The sequence below is a fragment of the Tamandua tetradactyla genome, chromosome 13 (assembly GCF_023851605.1).
Source record: "Tamandua tetradactyla isolate mTamTet1 chromosome 13, mTamTet1.pri, whole genome shotgun sequence".
Lineage (NCBI taxonomy): Eukaryota > Metazoa > Chordata > Mammalia > Pilosa > Myrmecophagidae > Tamandua > Tamandua tetradactyla.
In genome coordinates, this window is record NC_135339.1 from 8,624,014 (window position 1) to 8,633,495 (window position 9,482).

Sequence of the window (9,482 nt, forward strand, 5' to 3'; positions counted from 1 at the left end):
AGACAACTTTATTCTGAACCAGCTCCTGCTTATTTACTGCAGGGTAACAAAAGGCATGCCTGCATTTCCAGAGGAAACAAAGTATTTAACTTTCTTCATACTTACTGTAACCATCTGGGGGTAAAGAACGTTCTCTTCCTCCCAGACTGTTCCAAACAAAACAAGTAACTATCTCCTCAGGTTCTTGCCCACCCAGGGACGCCAGCTGCTCCCAACAAATTCTGCAGGTCTTGTTTTAACCCTTTGGCTCCTACAATTTATAGCTGTACTTAACAAACTTTCATTCAATTTGATGCTATTACACCATTGCTGTGTAAAGGAAACCCACTTCGTGGTGGGGGGCGCATAGCAGTAAATAACCTTCACCCCATTTCTATGTCCCTTAAGCATTATGTGACCATCTACTCCTGAACTAGTTCAAAGGCTGACATGCTTGGAAGTCTCTGATATTTAAGTGCCACCAAGTGGCTAGGAATTAGTATTTCTAATTATTAAATAAATAATAATGATAACTACTGAATAATATCTAAGTGATCTCATTTGTATAAAAAATTTCTAGGGTGGGCCACGGTGGCTCAGCAGGCAGGAATGCTTGCCTGCTATGCCAGAGGACACGGGTTCGATTCCTGGTGCCTGCCCATGTTAAAAAAAAATTTTTTTAGAGGTTTGAAATTGTAATTAAGGAGGAAATTTTTTGGAGGATTCACAGAAACTATTAGCAATGAAGTTAGAATGGGGGTAAGCGAGTAAAACCTTCATTTGATACTTTACAGTATTTGAAATTCTTATCATGAACAGATACAGTGTTTAAAAACAAAAAAAAAAGCCAAGGTCTGTGTTGTTTGAAATTCTTATCATAAATATGTATTACTTTCCTTTTTTTTAAAAGGCAAATAAAAAGTTAAGGCCTGAAGTCCCCTAGACTGCAGTTTTAATTCCAGCTCCTTCATTTTCTGACTGTAAAATAAGGCAAGTCACTTAACGTCTCTGCATCTCACTTTTGTAGAGTGGGGCTGATTGTGAGAATTGAAGATACGGTGTGCAAAACACTATCACTGCTCCTGGGATCCATTTAGTGTCAGAAGGAGGCAGCTAGTATTATTGTCTTCATTTATGTCAGACTATGAAAAGCTGGTGTTTTTAATCAGTTAACTCTACGTACCAACAGCCACCCTGTCAGACTGCTGGTTTCTTCCTTACTGTGAGGATGTGATGTCTGGAGCTGCAGCAGCCATCCTGTGACCCTGATGGCATCCCTCCAATCCTGAAGACAGCAGAGCAGAAGTATGAAAGTACCTGAATTCTTGATTTCTTTACTGAAGCACTGGATCTACTGAACTTTTAAGTGGAAAATGAAATGTCCTAATTGTATAGATAACTTTTAGTTCATAACTCAGTTACTTGCAGCCCAAACTGTTCTAAGGGTAACACACGTCCATAGACCAAGAAATAAAAGACTGTGCAGAGGACTCATACGCTACCTGTCTTGGCCACTTAAAAAGCAAAGAAGCCCACCTCCAGCCAGGTTCTCTCTCTCTTTCAGTCATATGCAGTGTAATCTCTGGACCCCATCCTGCCATGGACCTGCTGTAAGGAACATGCTCTCCCTTGGACCTCTCTCTTGGCTACCACCACCCCCTCGCACACCCAGACGGCCCTCAGTTTCAGGTTGCAACCCAGTGAATTTTAGGCCCCAGTCCCTCTATGACAGGACACTGAGTTCAGCTCCCCCACCCCCCTCTCCTGCCCCCACGCTCACCTCCCTGAGGTCTTTCCCATCACACAGGTCGTTCCCAGGCGGGGGAGGCGCAATCCTGGCTGTGCACACCCCTCTCCCCACCGTCCGGAAAGGACCTCCTTGCAAGTGGGATGGCCAGGTTGGTCACAAGGTTCTCAGTAAATGTCAAGAGGAAGGGCCTCTCTCTCCAACCAACACAAGCAAATTCACCACCCTCCCCGTCTACGTGGGACATGACTTCCAGGGGCGTGGACCTTCCTGGCAACGTGGGACAGAAATCCTAGAACGAGCTGAGACTCAGCATCAAGAGATTGAGAAAAACCTTAGAATGAGCTGAGACTCAGCATCAAGGAATTGAGAAAACCTTCTCTACCAAAACGGGGAAGAGTGAAATGAGACAAAGTGTCAATGGCTGAGAGATTCCAAACAGAGCCCAGGGGTTGTCCTGGAGGTTATTCTTATGCATTAAATAGATATCACCTTGTTATCCAAGATGTAATGGAGAGGCTGGAGGGAACTGCCTGAAAATGTAGAGCTGTGTTCCAGTAGCCATGTTTCTTGATGATGACTGTATAATGATATAGCTTTCACAGTGTGACTGTGTGATTGTGAAAACCTTGTGCCTGATGCTCCTTTTATCTACCTTGTCAACAAGTAGAACATATGGAATAAAAATAAATAATGGGGGAACAAATGTTAAAATAAATTTAGTTTGAAATGCTAGTGATCAATGAAAGGGAGGGATTAGGGGTATGGTATGTATAAATTTTTTTTCTGTTTGCATTTTATTTCTTTTTGTGAATAGATGCAAATGTTCCAAGAAATGATCATGATGATGAATATACAACTATGTGATGGAATAAAAAAAAGAATGTTCATATTGTATGTTGACTGGTTTTAGTAATAAAAATTTTTTTAATTAGTGCAAAATAATCTATGATAAAATGTCAAAACTATAAATAATGACGACTCCCACAAGGCAGCCTTGGAAGTGGCTTAGGGGTGGGACACGAGGTGAGTACTGCAGATGCAGCTCTGGGGAGGCAGTGGTGGGTGCACTGGTGAAGCCCGCAGGTGGCCCAGATGCAGCTGCACCACGTGGGGACCATGTGCTCTGGGTGTCTTTACTTACCTTTTCCACCTACAAAAGGGAGTGAAAACAGTTGTCTCCCTTATCTGGCTGAACATGCCCAGTTAGTGTCCTAGTGTCCTTGTTAGTTTTACAGGAAGGGTACCTGTGTATGCGTGCATGTGGGTGTGTGTTTAGGGTGTCACAGAGACAGACATTGGGCTGGGGCCCATACTGCCCAGAAGCAAACCGGGCACCCCCACTGCCCCTGGCTGCCCGTGTCCACCTCTCACCTGTGGGTTGAGCTTTCCCGCACCCAGGCAGCAGGGACGGTGCATCCCATATACAGCAGGTGCGACGCCATCTGCAAATTCCAGTGTCTACTTTGGTATCTCTCAGATAACTTCACCTGAGGGTAGTCGGTGGAGAGGAACGGATGCCCTACAACCAGCATCACTTTGTTGGCTGTGTGACTGAGCCATTGAAAAGTGGATGCTCCATCCCTAGCCAAGGCTTCCGATGACAGCACAGCCTCATGAGACCCTGTCCCAACCCACCTAGCTAAGCCACTTCCAAATGCCCACACGAACCATGTGAGAACGTAAATGTCCATTATTGTTTTAAGCCTTCACTTTGGGTGCACTTTGTTATGCAGCATTAGATGACTAATACACATTTCTTTCACTCACTAGACACCATCTTGCCTCTGGATGTGAACCTGCCTCAGGAAGCCCCTTGTGCCCAGTTTGGTCCCTTGTTTAACTCTGTAGCCCAGCTCTAGTGCTCACAGGCCTCCACACCCGAGTGGCCTCTTCAGAAAGTGGTCAGACGGGCATGTGGCTGGGACCTGTCCCCCAGGACCTTGGAGGCTCATTCCCCACTGGGCTTCCGACCTGGCCAGGCTGCCCTCAGTAAGGCTCAGATGACTTCCTGGCCTGCCTCCATGTCTCAATCCCTTCTGGTCACAGCCTCTGGTTCCTGCCTCACCCTTCCCCAGCGCAGAGGGTATCCACAGGGAGGAGGAGACTCTGGTTGTGCCCAGGGGCCCCCAAGGAGAGTTCATGCTTGGAATTTTCCCAAGAAGCCCTTTCCCTGAATCTCTCCAAGCTGGGCTTGCAAAAGCCACGAAGATTGCACCCAGAGTGACCCTTGGCCACCACCTCCCCAGACCCTTGGGTGCTCAAAGTGGGAGGTGACTCTCTCTGAGCCAGCTCGGCAACTGAACTCAGTGCCCTCCCCACCACGTGGGACATGACTCCAAGGGGTGTAAATATCCCTGGCAACGTGGGACAGGACTCCCAGGGATGAGCTAGGACCAGGCATCAAGGGATTGAGAAAGCCTTCTTGACTGAAAGGGGGAAGAGAGAAATGAGGTAAAATAAAGTGTCAGTGGCTGAGAGATTTCAAACAGAGTCGAGAGGTTATCCTGGAGGTATTTCTTACGCATTATAAAGATAACCCTTTTCAGTTTATGATGCATTGGAGAGGCTGGTGGGAAGTACCTGAAACTGTAGAGCTATGTTCCAGTAGCCTTGATTCTTGAAGACAACTGTAAAACTATATACCTTTTACAATGCTCCTTTTGTCCAGGGTATGGACAGATAAGTGAAAAAATAAGGATAAAAAATAAATAAATAATTGGAGGAGGATAAGGGGTAAAAAAAAAATGGGTAGATTGAAATACCAGTGGTCTTTGAGAGGGAGAGGCAAGGGTTACGGGATGTATAGGGGTTTTTCTTTTTTTTCTTTTTCTGGAATGGTGCAAATGTTCTAAAAATGATGATGATGATGAATATGCAACTATGTGATGATACTGTGTGCACTGATTGCGTACTTTGAATAGACCATATGTGTGTGAAGATACCTCAACAGAAATATTAAGGGGAAAAAGTGGGAGGTGAACGTAGGAACAGCGAGGAGCCAAATGGGCAGGAAAGAAGGAGAGGCCTGGGGTAATGGGACAATTCCACCTCTCCACACTGGGCTCCAGGGTTTTGTATTAGTTCCTTGGTCAGCCCATGGAAGAGTCCAGCCTCCATAGGAGTGCCCTGCCTGAACCCTGCACATGCTGGGAAGGAAGTTGCATACACTTGGTGCCAAAGACAGGCGTCTCCTTCCCACATCATCAGCTCTGGCTCTTAGACACATGCCTGATCCCACACAAGCAAAAGGTCAGAGATGGGGCAGTGCAGGGTGCAGGGAGACCCAGGCCACCCCTCAACCCAATTATAAGTCAGTCAGGAAGAATCTGGAAACGTGAAGAGGAGATGGTCTGCCTAAAGCCACAGGTGACCCAGCCAACCAGGCCCCCAAGAAGGGCCACTCAAAAGTTAGGACTGATGCAGTGTCTTCCAGCCTGAACCACAGTCCCCCAACTCCACTCCACGTGATCACTGCCACCCAGTCGCTCTTTCTAGGTAAATGCATTGGAGACCTGACAGAGCAACCCCCGGGTGCTCCAGAAGGGGGTTCCTCTGTAAGGACATGCTCAGAAGCTCTCTAACCAGACATCCTAGCTCACATCCAAAGTGGTAAAGAACAGGTGGAAAGAAAAGGCCTAGGCCTGTGCAAATCAGGGAGGCTGAGACCCAGCCATGGCCAGCGTAGGGAAATGCCAAAGACCACAAAAAGAGAGAGACTGCTGTTTGCAGTGAGAGGCACAAAGCAAGGCAGTTCGTGGAGTATGGGGGAAGGAGGCAGAGGTGGTACCACGGGACAGTGGGGAAATGGAGAGTTCCACGGAGGAAAAGAGAACATGAGAAGAAAAGGAGGAGAAGAGAAAGACTGAATGAAGGAGAAACAGAGACAGCAAGCGAGCTGCCCAGCAGAGCAAAGAGGGCTGGGCGTGGGGTCAGTGGTGGCTGGAGGCTCTGGAGGTCGTGTGCTCCACACATTCACTGGAGGTTGGGGTGGTGAAGCCATCAGACTGCATCCATAGCCTCCCTATTCTCAGGAGGATGGTTCAGAAAAGAAAGCTCCAGCCAGGACAGACTCACTTTGGACCAGTGGCTGAAAACCGTACGCCTTAAAAATTGACACGCTCAAGCCATCCCCAGCTCCAGAGCCAATTTTCCTAATCCTACAATTCCCATATCCTCTTCTGACAAAGAGGAGCAATGAGAGACGGACCTGAGGATAATCGGGGGAGTAGTCAGGTCCCAGATCTGCACAGCCTCCTTGCTCAGCAGTCTTGTCCTTGAAGGGGGAGAAACGAGGCATGAGGCATGGGGTACCCTCCCACAGGCCCGTGAAGGCTGTGCTGACCCCATCCTAGACCCCTGGTCTAGAGCAGTGGAGGCAGGTGCCGCCATCCACCCCAGTCCTACAGGCCAATCCAACTTCTGGTTTGCTTTGTGATAAGCATTGACTTTCCCCAGTCATTTTTCCTGCTTCGTTATCCCAATGTAACTACAGCCACAGAACTAGCTCTGCGTTCTCCAGATCCATCCGGGAGACGCTCAGCACACTTTGGAAAGACACCCACCAAGAAGGTTGAGCAAACCCAGGGAGGAGCTTTACAAACGTGTTCCAGATGGGCCATGCGAGAGCCTGATTTGCCTCACCCTCAAAATAACCTCCTGGGAGCTGTGCAAGCAGCACCCCACATGCCAGGACCAGCTCTCAAGGGCCACGGGTGAACAGGGAAATGTTAAGGGCGTGCGTTGGTCAGCTCCCAATCTCCAGAAACTGTAAGAATGTAGTCTGCCAGTTGTTCATGTCAATAGCAAACCTCCAGAACAGCACATTAAACCATAGGGATCGCCAGAACCTTCTTCCTTGTTGCCGAGGATGTGGACTCAAGTCAGGCCACACCACCCTCTTCCCGGTTTGGGGAGGGTCTCTGGCCTGTGATGTGAAGGACTGCAGCTGTTAGAAATCAGGATTTGAGCAAAGCCTAAGGTGCATTTGCCTGTAATGACAATGTGGATCTGGAGGGAGGGGAACCCAGGGGCCAGAGCTGACATCTGGGATGGCCCAGCCCGAGGCATGCCCTGCCCCACAAGCTGGAAGAAACCAGATCAAGGACTAGTCATGGCTTCAGATGACAAAACCGGGAGGTGAGGCCCAGTCGAATCTGGATTCCAAGAGAATGGGCCAGACCAAAGCAACACACAAGAAGAAATTTAACCTGGGCAAATGCAAAGCTCTGCGTGTAACTAAAACCACCTCGCTGGGTACAAACACGGAGGAAACGAAATTGCCTCAGAGCAGCAGCGCATGCCAGATCTGGGCGTGGAGTGGGTCTGCAGGCCAGCGAGTGCCTGCTGGGGGGCGTGCCGCTGGAGGAGTTATGGCTGCTCTCGGTGGGCACATCCCAGTCCCTCTGACCATCATTTACTGTGCGTGTGCATTTGTCTGTGCGCAGACTTACCCTAGGGCTCAGGGGGGCTGTTTGCTCAGCAGAACCGAGTTTACAATCCCTTTCTGGAATTTGCTCCATGAGATCTTGGTTGTTGAAAGAGTGCAAGATCCAGTCTTAGGCTTTTGAAGGTCCCTTTCAGCCCCCTGCAAAATAGGAATCACCCAGTGCTGAGCCCAGAGACAGAGACCCAAGCCAGCCGACACAGATATGCAGGGAACAGGACCTCCCTTGGCTTTTCCCCCCACTATGACCTCAGGCCTGCTGCAGCCCACACTCGAGGGGAACAGCTTCTCCCCCAGGATGGATTGGTGCTGGTGTGAAGTTAGTGGGGCCCTGTGTGTCCTGCCCACAGAGCAGGCCCAGAGGTGACCAGCTCCAGGAAGCGAGCTGGGGCTCAGGCTACCTCAGAAGGAGCCCCTGGAGAAGACAGAGGGGGGATTCCTGATTAATCAGGGAGCACTCGGGATCTGGGCTTATGCACCAAAAGACCGAAATCACTGGAACAAAATCAACAAGACCAGCCAGGACCCATGTCCCTTCCCTGCTGGAGCCCAGAAAACCTCTAACCTCCAATTCTTTATTTATTTTGAATTCAAAACTAAACAAACATACGAACAATAAAATCTGCCACCTCCCAGAGTGAGGCCTGAAGGGGATCCAGGAAGTCTGCTCAGAAATCTGGGGTCCGAAGGGAGGGGATCTGTCAACTAAGTCTGCGGCCAGGAGAGGGTGGAATCGGGCCTCCAGGTCCAACTCAGAAATGCGGTTGCATTGCCCCCAGGGGCTGGGCCGACTGGGTTCCTGAGCCAAGGACAGTTTCCCCGTGAGCAGAAAGCTGAACTGGGAGGGTTTTCAGGGACCCGGCCACATAGAGCCCCGAGGAGGGACACAGGCCTGGCTGGATTCCAGTGCCACCCTGCAAACCTCAGTTTACCTCTGTCGCGATGAGAGTGGATGGGCAGCCCCGCTGGGCCCAGTGCCCACCACGCTGGCACCCCACCTGCAGCCGGGAGGTGGCAGAGACTGGCCCACATCCAAGAATTTGCATATGACAAAGAGGAAAAAGTGTCGTCTTGAAGTGGGTTTCACTGGGCCCAGCCAAAGTGGCAAGTGGCCACCCTCATCCCAGGTGATGGCCTCACTCTCCTCTTGCCCAGCCTGGAAACCTCAACCCTCTAGGACTCCTCTGCCTTTCAAGCCCACCCCATATCTGTGTGACCCTGGTTCACTGCTCCCCACCCACCGTCATCTGCACTGGGCACCCCTAACAAGGTTACCCCCCCAGCACCATGTCCACCTCCCTCTCCCAGCCCCTCTCCTCTCCACAAAGCAGCCAACAAAATCTCTAAAATGAAATCTGGCCCACAGCCTCTTCTACGGCTCCTACTGCCCTGTGCTCGGTCACCCCAGGCCCTTCACATCGGGGGACCTCGTCAGCCTCCTCACCCAACAGCACACTCCTGTGTGAAGGAGTCCCGTCCCACTCCTGCTTACCATCCCTTCTCCCACATCCCACAGCACCCCCTTCACAGCTTCACAGTTGCCACTGACCCTCCCCAGGCTGGCCCAACAGCTGCCGGTGTCTGGAGACCCACCCATCACCCCACAGGGTGCGAGGTACCTGCCCTGCACCTCCACACAGCGGGACACACAAGCCCCAAGTCTGGACACAGGATTCCAAAAAGGGGGTGCTCCTGCTTCCAGGGCCTCCCAGCTCAGGACCCCAGGCTGCAAGGGTACCCAGAGTCTTGGCCCCGGCAACCAGGCCCACCAGGCCTTCATAAAAACCCACTTGCCCACGTGTTTAAAGGGGGGCCAAAGTTAGGACCCTTCTCCCCATGACCCCACCCACCCTCGTCTGCCCCAGCCCCACTGGCAGACATAAAACCTTTAAGCAAGGGCAGCCTTTGGAGTGGGAAAGAAAATCCCCTCTTGGAGCCTTGGGAGGCTCTTACCAGAAACATGCCTCCCTCACCCGATTCCTTTGACCTGCTGGAATGTCGTGACTGCTAAAAAAATAAAACAAACAAAAAAACTAACCCACAGTCACAAAAGTCATTTCCATCTCCATGGAGCAGCACACCAGGTTGTTGGGTGTTGGTGGGGGGTGTGGGTAAGCTAGCTCGTGGGTCCTGGGTTCCAAGGTGCACGACTGGAACACGACTGGGTCATGAGCAGGGTGGCATGTGGGCCCTGATCCCACCCTGCCCTGCTGGATGACCCAGGGCAGGACACTGGCCCTCCAGGCTCCTCACAGAGCTGGACCAGGTGACTCTGTTCCTTCCAGCATTAGGAGCTTGGAATCTTCAGTC

General features: G+C 50.6%; 1 protein-coding gene across 2 annotated transcripts in view; it reads right to left on the reverse strand.

Moving 5' to 3' along the window:
* The window catches only part of NPY4R2 (neuropeptide Y receptor Y4-2), a 33,227-nt gene that overhangs the window by 21,701 nt on the left and 2,044 nt on the right, over positions 1–9,482 (reverse strand). Inside the window, exon 2 of one of the 2 annotated variants that reach the window (XM_077124678.1) lies at positions 1,760–7,313. The gene's annotated coding sequence lies outside the window, so the exon portion shown is untranslated. Of the gene's footprint in view, positions 1–1,759; positions 9,003–9,482 lie in introns of those variants that run through there. The other variant, XM_077124677.1, reaches the window with a different exon arrangement.